Below are 14431 nucleotides of genomic sequence, written 5' to 3' on the forward strand. Positions count from 1 at the left end.
CAATTATTATAATCTAGAGGAACTGCCTTCCTCTATAATATAATAATTGTATTGTATTCCAATTGAGGAAAATAAATTTAGATGCTTTAAGTTTATTATACTTCAAGACTGAAGCTAGAGTGCTGGACGGGTTTAAAATTTTTTAATTCTAAATTTTAGCATATTTTTATATTTCTTTATATATATATATATATGTATATATATTATATTATATACTTTATATATATATATATATATATATATATGAAAAAATACAGACACAATAAAATATTAAAAAATTTATTCAGAATAAGTAAAGAAAAATGAAAGTTGTACAAAACAAAATTTATGCCTTTCTTATTAAGGGAAACAAAAGTTTCATATAAAAATAAGAAATTCAAATTTACTTACTTGTTGCAACATTAGGCTTGAATGACATGTTGAATTACATTTCTTTGCATTTTTCACATTAGCGCTTTCATGAATTCTTGGCCGTTTCCACTTGAGTGACCTATTGCAACTGACCGGAGGGGAATTTAGTGGTCAGGTATATTTTCAAGTTCTAAGTAAGTTCTTAGGGCATAAAGTGAATTGTGATCTGGCATATACGTGTTTTAAAATTCCTTCAGAAGTTCCGAGTCGGTAGAATCCATCCTCTGCCACACTCATTACAACTACCAATATATTGCGCAAATCACCTCGCAACTTGTCGACGTCAGGAATAGAAACTCCCATAGTTATTCCCAAAGTAGCAGTAGAATTGTTTTTTACGAATTAATTTGTATTGGCTTACATTTTCAGATTTATTTCATAATTTAGTTTACCTTCAATTGCATTTTCAGTTTTGAAACAAAGGGTACACAAAATATCCGTTTCATCGTCTTTACTAGAATGCCCACAAGAAGGTATGAAATTTTTGTATCACTCGTTTCCTTTAAACACACACAACAGGTATCAGAAACAGAAATCTCTTCGGTAAGCATGTCTTCATCATGTTGGTTTAATCTGCTATCGACTATGATCTCAGCTATGTTTTCTGAAAAAGGCTGTTTTCCTTGCATAATCTGATTAGTTTCATCTTTTCCCGTTGTTTGGGACGCTTTCTATTACATTTTACACCTAATCCTCTGTACTTATATACAAATAGGAGATGTATTTCATACTTTGCTGGTTTGTAATTTGGCATTCTATAGAATGCCTAGGAAATGTGTGAAAAAAAATCGTTTCATACATTGCGGCTAGTTTTAGGCATTATATACAAAGCCTAGGCATTATATAGATGCCAGATTTCAGACTAGCCGATAACATATATATATGACCTAAAACTAGTTACAGTTATAGTAAATCTGTCTAAACTGCATCCTTTCGAAATTAATAACTATGATATGAATCTTACATAATGCTAACGACGTAGAACTGAGTATCGAAAGTTTAACGGTAAATACCGAAACGTTTTACTAGTAAATAGGAAAACTTGGAAGCCACAACTCAAATCATTCTAAAGCCAACTGCCGTTTTAGACATGTCCCTTCTTGCTGTTGCTTGCTATCCTGTTAATGTGTCGCCATTTACCCGTAGCCTTCATCAACCATAGTCTCAAAACATGTAGAATAGATAAAGATGTGATCAAGTCGAGAGCGTACTTATTCACATGCATAATTAATATTAAAATATGCTTCTCAAGAACACAATAATATGCCCAAAATCGTAGATTTCGAGCATTAATATATTTTAGGCATTAATCCGTATTATTGGTACGTCTTCGTAAGTTATGTTCTCCACCCCCAATGCGATATCAGTTTCTAAATCATTGTAAATATAATATAATGAAATTAAAAATTCAAAAATTATCTATGTTTTTGGATAATATATATATATATATATATATATATGTGTGTGTGTGTGTGTGTGTATGTCATAATTTCGAAGCACAGTCGCTGTGGCTGAATGGTACGGCAAGAGGAAGGAATTGATACCAAAGTAGATTTAGGCAATTGTCATCTTTATTTGCAGATTTGCAGGCACACTATAATAATTCCTTGTAGATAATATACTCTTTAATCATATCAATTACGATAATTTCATATATGCACGTTATATCATCTTAAAATAAGATCAAACGAGGACATAGCAAAATAGAGATGTCGGCAAAATGGAAGCTAGAGAAAGAATGCAGCAGAAGAACGACGTAGAATTAAGAACGTAGTTAGCAGAGTAGGTGCGATTCTAGAAAAAAGCTATGTTTGGCTAATATTAGTTTTAGTTGCCCTTTTCCAGCTGCGTTACATAACGTCGAAAGATCTCGAGTTTGGGACAATAGATGAATTTAGACGGAGATCACCAAATCTAGAATGCTAATTTTGATGTCATCAATTACTTTTTTTAAAGCAGTTATCGTATTTGGTTACATCTTACATTTATATTTATATATATATATATATCTAAAGGTGAAAATAAGCACTTCTAAATCCTTCCAAGAAGAGCTTATCTGCATTACTTCATCCAGAAGCTCCTAATGTTTTGAAAATTCATTTTCTTCAGCGGTTGAAATTTATGGCGAAAAAAGTCTCACTAGTAAAAGGCAGGACGAGTTTTGAACATGAACTTCGTTTTATATGAATTAAGAATTCCAGTGTTAATTTGAAAAGAATTAAAGATTCTATAAATAATTGAATAAATAAATTGCTACAGGCAAAAACAAATATGTGCCTATATAATTAAAATTAATTAAAATGCACTCCACACAAGAATGAAACTACCATATGAAACAAAACAAGTAACAACTGAATTACAAACATAGTGCGCAATACCACGCAAATACTTAAAAGAAACAAATTATATGCAAATTAAACAAACAATTTCAAAATCAACATCAGCATATACACATAAAATATACTCCGTATTGCATTTTGCTCTTCATAAATGCCTACATCCTGCATGAGAAATTTCGTCCAGCTGTTTACATGAATATTTTTATTGGATCGCATTTTAATTTTATTTGGCTACCGAAATATAATTTTAAAAAATATAATTTATTAATTTAAGAATTTTTAATTTTAGGTCCCATGCTTCCAATTAAAAATAGCAAAAGTGAAATAAAATTATAAAAGAATAAATATGCGTATAGCTCTTTGTGCAGTTAATATTGTTTAGTAAGGTTCTCTTTAGTAGGATCAGTTGTTCTCAAAAGGAACTTAATTTAATTTAAATTTCATTAATATTTAAAATAAAAGGCTAAAGCATATCTATTAAATTAATGAGAGTCTGAGATCAGCATCTTTGTTAAAAATAATAACAGAAATAGAGCTGAATAAAATCCTCAACTTCTTAGTGATGATTTGATTTTGCGAATTTGCATAATAGCAGTTTCAATGGGAAAGTAATCAATATTACAAACGAAAGCTATTTTTAATTTCTGAACGCTTTGAAAAATAAAGAAAAATGTAGCTAATGGGATAAATGAGCTTTTGCGAATGAGAGATAGAGATTGTTGTCTCATTATTTAAAAAAGCATTCAGCACACCTAATAAGGATGATGCATAAACAGAATTAAGCCGTTCTCCGTTGAATAGCATTTTCATTCGAAAAAAAAAACTCCAAAATTCTTTTATAATTTTTGCTTTTCTGCAAAACATACCATAATCTTCCCTTAAAAAAATAAATTATTATATGTAATATCCAAATTATCTTAAATTGGTAAAAATAGTTTATATTAAAATTTCACACAAAATTCATTATAGAACCAAAATATTCCCCATGTGTAACGTGAATATGATCCGTCTTTCTCTGTGGCATAGCGTTTTGGATCTGCTTATGGAGAATTGAATTTACACAGAATTTATATGCTAAATTTTTTTAATTAATTATTTTAGTTTTTCTTTTCGTAAACTTTCATTCATTAAGGTAATATTTATATCGTTAAAAAACAAGAATATTTTTTTAAATAATACGGATTTTTGAGGATTTTTTATTTAGTTAGGTATTTTTAGAAGAGCTATAATTAAAATTGTTTTATATCCCCATGCAATGCAGCACGAGACATTTAAATTTAATTTATATTTAAATTGAACAAATGTAATTGACTACTGTGTTAGCTGTAATCGTTAATTCTACTCTTTTGCTTTCCAGAAATCTCGAGAAAACAGAAATTGCCAGGACTTTCTCGTGACCGATTAAATAGCTTTAATAAGGCGGAGCGAGACATCTTAGCTCAGTTGTTGTTGTTGTTTACTTAGCTGCTGTAATTTTGTTGATCGGATTCGCTTTCTCTGCGCTGTAGATCGCGTTTATTCTAACGTTTTTAGTGGTTTAAAGGATAGCTACTGATTACATTGAGCGATATTGTGATGTTGTACGAACATCTCTGAAGAAAAATTCCAGCATTTTGCTTTATTTCTTGTGATAAGAATAAATTTTATTAAATTTTTATCTGACTTGTGCATTCAATCTATTAAGAACCCATAAATATATTGATATTGCGTGTTTGATATACCGGTAAATTGATATTGCGCGCAGCAATATCAATTGGAAAACAATTCACAACTGGATAAAAGCGATCATCCACTCAGCGAAGACCTCTACGAAGGAATCCCAACTTATAAACGGATAGATCTCAAGTATATTGCCATACGCCAAATAATCTAACATAGAGCCGTAATTGTCCTTACAACTATCAGCTTGATATATGTTACAAAACATGAACTTATTTGTCTAATAATATATATTACAAATTGTAAATACATTGTAGACAAAATCAGACAAGATTTGATAAAACGGATATTTAAATGCTTGCATCAGTTAACATATAAATGTTTTAAGATTTTAAATGTAAAAAATATGAAAATTGAAATAAATGAGAAAAACTTTCAATATGTGATAAAGTTTTGACATTTAAACTAATAATAAGGTCCGAGTGACTCATTTTGCTGTCTAGTGAAAAGGCGGAGTATTTTGTTAATGCGTGACATACTCAGAGAAGGACAGTCGGCATCAGAGAAGAATAATCACCAAGGAACACCTTATCGCAAACTAAGTTTAGTCAGTAAAAAAATTGAAAAAGTGAAATTGTAAAAATTCTTGTTCAAGATCTGACAACCAGACGTACAAAAACAATTTATTTAACAACACAGCTTGAAGTAAAGAGTAATGTGCTAGAAAAAAAACAATGACGAAATATTATTCAAGATATTGTTCAGAGCGGCTACAACGGACATTCATTGCATATCCCACAGCGACACAGAAACGATTCTTGGACACTCTCAAATATATATGAGGCATGCTGTTGATGTCTGCAGCATGCATACGACGACAGCTCATGCTTTGAGATTCTGTAGTTTCTCCATGGTTATCTCATAAAATAGTAATTCAGTATTTTCCTAAAGAATAAAAGATTGAGGTCCAGCAAGCGATGATTCCAAGCAACAATTCCGCTATGCCTTACCCAATACCTCGGGTATATATCACCTAGGAATATTAAGTTGGGATAACAAGGGCTCGTTATAAAAAATGATAATTGAACCAAAACATAAGAGCAGACAAACTTGTTATGCAAACAAGTATATATATATATATATATATATATATATATATATATATACTTGTTTGCATAACAAGTTATACTATATATATATATATATATATATATATATATATATATATATATATATGAGGCCCATTCTATAAAATAGTATCCAACAAGTTTTTTAAACCTATTTTTAACCTACGAGACAGTTTAAAAGTAAATTGAAGCAGTGACATATGCATTACTGCATTATCAATAACACTATACGAGATGCACTATTCGCCAAGGAAGTTCCTAATGAAGATATTCCGCATTAGAACGTAATACGTAATTGCAAATCAGCCCAGCTACAGTAGACAAGGTTCCCTTCACAATAACAGGATCTCAAGCATAACCAAATGCTTAGCCAAGAAACCAGGATCGGGGCATGACAGAATAGATAAATAGCTTATGAAACTCATCCACACCGCCAACGAGAATTTAATCACAGACCTTTTGCAACAAAGGCATTGAACTACACACGTGCAAGCCCCAGTTACTTAAAGGTAGGTGAGAGTGTGTTATTCTCCAACAGGAATAAAAACTCTGACCTCTGACCATCCCAAATACTATAGATCAGTAAATCTCTCTCCAACTCTTGGAAAACATTGGGAAGAGGAATAACAATAAGACTCAAGTATTACTTCTATACAAACGGACTCATACAGGTTCAAATACCATTTTCGAGTGATACAGGTTCAAATACCATTTTCGAGCAAACTACGCAGTAGATGCGCTTTTGAAACTTATATGATGCAACAGAGCAAACTAGCTGCATTCAGCAAGTTTTTGCCTAAATGCTCATTTGATACCCTCTGCTGACCTACAGTCCTCCAGGTTCTCACAGAAATCAGTTGCCCCCAAACATCTTTCTTTTAATCCTTCGCCTTCCTCTCCTGTCTGCGAAATTTTCTCCCCAGCGGCCGTCTGTTTTTCGTAGCGTGTAATTTTGTTTACTCTCTACATCATAACTTTCCATACATAACTTTCGTAGTGAATGAATGTCAATGAATATCAAGTAAAATTATAAGGAAATAAAGCATAATAGAAAAATAATAATATCTCTGCTTATTTCTAACAACAGGATAATTTGATAACATCTGTTCCAGGCGGTCCCCTACTACCATTTTGTTGTTGTAATATTTTACAGTTATTGGTTGTTTTACAGTTCTTTTCTTTGTCCCAACATCAATCATCGAGTTATTATGGACTGTACGCATCAAACGTATATGTCTTTCCAATTCACAACATCATTTTTTCTCTTTTTCTGCTGAGTAGACGTTGAAGCCATCTCTCATTGTCTTGTATCTTATGTAAAATGGCTTGAATATTCTTAAAACCCGTGGCAAATTCAATTAGAAATTGAATGCCTGATTAGTGCTATCCATATTAGAACAAACAAAAAACCAACAATTAAACATTTAGAAAGCGTTTTAAACTTTTAAAAGTTTTTTAATATAGAAGAACGCTTGAGGCGCGTTACGTCCACCCTGCGGAAGTTTCACTTGAACACGCTAGACGTGTTACGGACGACGGAGAGGTTAATAACGAATTACTTACAGCAAAGAAAAAGCATAGTTTTACAAAACAGTAGCATAATTACCACAGGGCAGACAAGTGGATGTCCCGAAGGGTTATTGCATTCGTGTGAAAATATAAATAATTTAAAAATATAGTTGATCATCACTTCGAATTCTAAAATATTTACTTTCGGGAATGATGTAGCCTCTAGACGGAACGACCTCTGAAAGTACAATAAAAGCCCTAAAAGAACGCTCCACAAATTCAGTGTTCTGTGTGAGGAAGAGAGCTGAATATAACGCACCAGGCGTCTGAATGCTAATGATTCATAAACCAGCAAAAAAGTTTTTAAAAACATCACACTCAATATTAAAGACAAGAGAATCAAAACAAAAAATATCTTGGTTTTATTAACCCGAAATTAACTTGAATTACTCATCTTTAAATAACGCATTACAGTAACAGTATTCAAATTACCCTGACGCAATGCTGCATCTGGGGTTCTATCCCTCATATAATAACATTTTTAATAAAAATGTTGATTACCTAACTGATTACATATGGTGAAGCAATATGGAAGTTACTCATGAATTAAAGGAAAATGAGGACCCCACCGACTATTCAAAGATATTTTGTGTCGCAAATTACTAGAGCATTTCATACAACATATGAAGTAGTGCTTAGTGCTCGATCAGGTACAATTACTTTAAACATTATTGCAGAAGTAGAAGATATTATAACGAGAATCATGCAATTGGTTCAATAATTACAGCACTCAAGTTGACACTTGATGTCCTTCACCCGCTTACAGTAGACGATGAATTTAGAAAATTAAATCCAGAGGGGTTCTTTTCCCCTCTGGTTTTCTACAGGCTATTAATAAAGGTGTAATATTTTGGCAGTCGGGCACGTGAATGAAGCTTGGAAGAAATGATGACATAGAAGAAATTAACTTTATATCTCCATCTCTTTATTCAATTGAAAGGCATTTATCACTCTTTGTAATAAAATTAAATTTAAATTCACTGCCTCATAATTTGAACAAAGAAAAGGCAAAGGGCAGCAACACAGATCTTAGTAGCAGAGGGTGAAAGTGATCTCTCTAACACAAAATGACGCGAAGTGGCGTTCTCTATTTATAGAATAATAAAGTTCTCTATTTATAGAAGCGGTTACGTAATAGGCTGGAATGTTCTCGAAAGTACTGGCCTAGGGGGAAGATCCTGAAATTGCAGAAAGTTAATTAAAAGTTGCTTGTTCGCATAGTGCAAAGCCCTCCCATTTTTAATATTTTACGTATATATATATATATATATATATATATACATAGAAAGAGAAAGAGAAAGAGAAAGAAAATATAAAAATTTTACAACTATTAAAAAAATTGCAGAATAAGAAAAACGTACCTATGCTATTAGTTACATTATAAAATTTTGTCGGTCAATTAAAGCTAAGGCTATTCAAATCAAATATAAAGATGTTTCTAATGATCTGCTGTTCAATAATAAATATTCACTCATACAATCCACTATATCCACACATCTCAGTAAAACAGCCACTATATCTACACATCTCAGTGAAAGTCATGCCAAATATGAAGAGGTAAATGATTAAAATGCTCGTAATTTGTAGGAAATTTTGTCACCTTAAAATTTGTCCCAAGCTGTTGTCTAAAACTGCTGAACTAAATTTTACAAAAACACTGAGAGGAATAACTGCTTAATTTTTCTAGCATTGTAACTATTAAAATATTTATGAGTTTTATTCTCAAGAATGACATCTGCGCTAACCTTCTCTTAGAGTGATGCTGTGATATTCATGTCTGTAGTGGTAAAATATTCACTACTCTTGGGTCAGACATAAATATCGTTGCATGAACATAAAATAAGGTTCTAATTTCATTTTAAATATGATTAATAAGGTGTTTAGCATTTTATTTGATTGGATCTAACTTCTCAAAATTTGTTAAATGGTTTTTCTTTTCTTATATAAGTTAAATGTTTTCTTACTTGGGTTAACATTTCCACTAAAAAAGCAGGAACTTATTTAATCTTTTAATATATTCTACAAACAACTGAACTACACTCTAAAATGTTTAGTTGCGACTTGTTTCTTTCTAGTTGAAAACCAAACTTTCTCTAGGATGCATAAATAATGTAACACGTGAGATAAGCTGGTAGGCTGTAATTTTTTATTTTGCAGCAACTTTAATCTTGCTTTGGAATGTAATTATTTAGTGCTAAGAATATACAAAAGCACGCTTTCATTTCCATAGTAAGTATTTGTCTTCTCATTTTGTAATCAAGGCCCGCTGTAACAAATCTTCAAAGCAAAGAATTTTGAATTTTCAAAATTCCACCCAATATGTAAATGAATAATTTTATATAAAAACCGTAAATTTGATTACGAATCATGGAAAGATGTGACGAGCTTGAGAAAAGTGAGGAGTTATTCAAATTTAATCATTGTTTTAATGCGGATAGAACAAATACAATTATTGTTATTATGGGAATTTATTAAAATACACTACTACAGAATTTAACTCTATAGAAATTAGAATTTTCCAAATAGAAGTAACAAATGAGTGATACATTCATTTATAAATTCTGTCCACACAAACTGAAGAAGCGACAGCAAAAGTGTCTTAAAATTTTGTACAACAATTTGAATGCTAATTGTATGCAATGCATCGTGAGAGAAGAAAGTTACGGTTATTTTCCTTCACGGATTTCAGTAAATATAAATGGTAAATTCACGAAAATTTAGCGTTACCAATTTTCAGTAAATTTACATTTTTTATTCAAGAAAAAGTCTATTGCAATTAGAAATATTTGTTTTAGAGTTATATTTATATTTTTAGAGAATGATATGCTAGTGTAAATATGTTAAAAATGTATTCTGTTTAATTACTGTAGTATGATGAAACTGAATAAAAACAATTTAATAAAAGATTTATAAAATAGGAGTTTTACTTAAAATGCGTATGATAATTAATGCACTAAAAGGAAAAAGATAATTTAGCCTATAATTTAATGGGAATAATAGATTAAATAAATATACTTCTCTATAATATGATATTATAGACAATTCATCTATAATATCATATTAAGTAATAAAAGTGTGGGGTGCTTAATTAACGAAATCTATTAATTGAACTATATTGCCAAATGTATAAGTCATTATCTTTCTATTCCTATTTGCGATATTTCTATTTATTTGCAATATAAAATTGCAGATGAATTCTGTATATAGAATTATTTAATCTTTTAGTGCGCCAAGATGGTAAGAAAACAACGCTTTTTTCGTGCCTTCTGCTTCAGACTGCCACACATTAAAAACATGTAAAACAGATTGCTCAAATTTTAAAATGGTGAACATCAAATAGTCTTAAAACGTAAGCGATATTCAATAGTTCAGAAATTAAATTAAAATGTTCATAAAGTTTGTCGAAAATATATTTTTTGGCTCTATTCGATGGTATAAACAGTAAAATTCTGATATATTTATGCGCAGAAAGTCATTTAAACATCAAATTAAAAAACTAAATCGAACTTTGAAAAAACTCCCTCCACCACACTCTGTCATCATCATCCAGTAGTGTAGGTACAAAATTTAAACTTGATGGCTTATCAGGAAGTCTAAACTCGACGATAAAATTTCAACCACTGTGAAACACCATACATTACCTAAATAAAAACTTATATACGAATACAAATTTTTCATTAACTGCACTTTTAGTCAATATACCTTCATCTCTTTGATCCTACAGCAGTCTCTTATTTTGCTGACCCGATAGGGTGTATAACGATTAGCCCTTCAAAAGTAGAGCCCTTTAGGTTAAAGCTTAACGTTCTTCATCCCACTTTCGTAGATTTTGTAAAAATGTTGCATGCAATTATTTATTGTAAACACCTGCATAACCTATCACACATTTTATTTTTAAGGTTTATTTAGTATAACATTTGAGTGTAGTATTCGAACATATGAAATAAGATCAGAATAAATGGTGTGTTTTAGTAGATTTTAAATAATTGTGTTTATTTGATAAACGGTATTTTTATCAATATTTGGCAATATAGTAATAATAAATTATCGTTAAATGTAATAGTTTACTATAAAAACCAAAATTTTAAATGTTTATCGATTTCATATTCTACACAGGCAGTGGTTTCACTGTTAAACTACCATACACCTTCCTTCCACGTGTATGAAAAAAAGATTTAGGCTACATACATTCCACACTTTTTTAAACAAAACCCACTTTATATGTAGTCTAGAATGTTTTAATTTTAATTTTATTCTTGCCCCATACAGTAATTTTTGACAGGGAACTGAAGGTGGTTAGAATGAGAAGGTTGGAGGAAATTGGAAAGTTAGATGAATTCTTTGCCAGAATTACTCAGCCAAATGTTCAGAGATTCATTTCCGTTCCTCAAGACATGCTTATTTTCGTTTTCTGAGAAATGTGTGTTGCAGTTATTTTGAATGGATTTCATTTGAAAAATATGTATGAAGATCTATAAAAAATTTTAAGAAAATTTACGGAACATTATATGAGACGTATGAAGCCTAAGAGGAGGAAGGATGCCTTCGTGGAGGACATTCAAAGGGAAAATGGTTCATATATACGTTACACCTGTAGGAAAACCGCGAAAACGTCCTTGCAGCTAGCTCGTTCGCCTGGAATTGAACCCAGGTCGGCACTTGCCAGTGTTCAGCGGTTTAAAAAACTTATAGTAATTCCAAACCAAATTTCGAAAAGACGTCAAATAAAGATACTATAGCCCATTTTCCTACTTTTCATCATTCGCTAACACCGCTTAAAATAACAGTTCTAGATGGTGGAAATTGCACAAGATAAATTTCATTGGTTATGAATCAGGAGACTATACGTTTGATTGTAAAAAATGTTGAGTGTATTTCGTCTTCTTGAACGCTTTGATCCTTTTATGTGTGAAATTTTCATTGAAACTAAAGCCAAAAAAGACTGCTGTTTTCGTTCAGTGATATATTACCATCAATCCATCATTTTCATGAAAGTATGGAACGCATACTATAAGCATTTAGAAAATGCATAGAATAAAAAATATAAACAAGATAAACGTCATTTTAAAAGCAATTTTAATATAGGTAGCTCTTTTATTTAACTTTGGAATGGCTGCAATATATGGAGACTGTTAGAATTTTCAGGATTATCTATATTAGCGAAACGAGAAACATATTTATATCATCGTATTAAAAGTCTTTTAATTGATTACTTCCCAGTTTATGTGAAAACAATTTCCAATATTACAACATTTTATAAAAACCGTTTAATAATAATCTTTGAACCTGCATTCCAAATTTCCATGACTATTACGTCAAAGTGATATAAATACAAATTCGTATTTCAAGTCTAGAGTTCTCATAGCGAAATCTGTACATCAACGAATTATATAAGCCTTTTGAAATCTAGTATATGTTAATTTATATTTAAATTTATTTAAAGTTATCCTTAAAGTACTACTTTGCACTCAAATAAACTAAATCAATTAGCATAAAATATAAAATATAAAATTAAACGCTTAATTAGAGTTGCGATTTAAATACTAAAATTTCAGATACTACTCACTTTCGGCAATATGTATTCTGTTTAAAGAACATTAAGATTCGAATCTTGTTAGAAGTTTGATCCTAACGATCTCTTTACAAGAAGTTTGATCCTAATTAACTAACACGATATCCACATTTAAAATGCAAGCAAGTCTAGTAAAGTTACAAGGTATTTATCCCGCCTTCGTGGTGTAGTGGTTCGGTACACTGGGCCGGTATTCCAGAGGTCCGTGGTTCGATTCCCGGCGACGGCGACTGCTCATTTTTCATCTTGCCTGCTTCCAAAAAAAATACCTAATGTCTCTACAGTAGCGCCCGAACTAAAAGGGTGTTGGATGATGATTGTCTTTACCCAGGATTTGGCGATTGGTTTCCCTAAAAAGTCCAGTCACCCTTTAAAAGGGGTATATAAGGCATTTCTCCCGCCTTTCTAGGGTGTCTTCGTGGGCCGTTGTTCCAGAGGTTCGTGGTTCGATTCCCAGCGAAGGCGATTGCTAATTTTGCATCTTGCCTGCTTCTAAAAAATGCCTAATGTCCCTATAAAGTAATTTCAATGTATAGAGTGTTACATCGATCAAAATGTAAAAGAAGTACGTAAATAACAGTAGTAAATAATTCACAAATCCATGAAAAAAGCTTGATAATTGATACCTAAAAATGATGAATACAATAAAGAAATAATTTTTAGACACATTAGGTTATTTCGAAGTGGGAGATACGAAAAATGAACAATGCCCTCGCCGGGACTCGAATCACGGACGTCTCGAGTGCGCGCCGAGCGTGTTGACCACTAAACTATGAAGGCATGCTAAGAATGCGGGAGAAATACCTTATATACTCCTTAAAGGGCGACTGGGGTTTTTAGGGAACCCATTTGCCACATCCTGGGTGTGGAGAATTATCATCCACCTACATTTTAGTTCGGGCCCCACTGTAAAGATATTAGGATTTTTTGGAATCAGGCAAGATAGAAAATGAGCAATGCACTCGTCGAGACTTGAACCCCGGGCCTCTCAAATACACTTCGGGCGTGCTGACCACTACACCACGAAGGCCTGCTAAGAAGACGGGAAAAATACCTTATAAATTATTTTTAAAATAAACATGTAGCAAAACAAATACAATGATTTAAATGTTTACACGTTGGTGCTATAGCTCTGTTGCATCAGGTTCGCAGTAAATTTGGGTCATTAAATGTGCATAACCTTTCGAATGTGGTAACATGTTCTAAGGTTAAACTAATTCTTTACGACTAACTTATAGGAAGTTTTACTAGTGAAAGAACTAACCCAGGGTTTATAGTTATTAGACTTGAGTTTCTGTCCATTCCTCTTCAAGTATAAAGAGCACAGAAAATGTGAATTATACAAAAGTGCACGTTGTTATATTCGTAAGTTTAGTTACTAAAGCAATACATTTAGTAGTAGTAATTGATTTAACCACAGATGCATTACTCGATACTATTAAACGATTTACTGCTAGGTGTGGAAAATGTAACATCATAATATCAGATAATAGTACTAATATGGTTGGTGCAAAATCGCAGTTGAAAAAATTGCATATCTTAGTCTTTAAATATAATTCTGGTATAGCAGATTTCTTAATGTCTGAGGGTCTAAACTGAAAACATAAACCACCAAAATTTGTTTCCTTAGGTGGAATCAACCTAGGGAAAAGATTTTGGTGGTTTATGGGAAGCAGATAAATCAGTCATTAAAATACCATCTTCAGTGTACAATTAGCAGTTATAAATTGGCTTTAGAAGAATTTTGATTTGTT

Source organism: Stegodyphus dumicola, chromosome 1 (genome assembly GCF_044657685.1).
Source record: "Stegodyphus dumicola isolate Sdum_Otavi_A_Nest chromosome 1, ASM4465768v1".
Lineage (NCBI taxonomy): Eukaryota > Metazoa > Arthropoda > Arachnida > Araneae > Eresidae > Stegodyphus > Stegodyphus dumicola.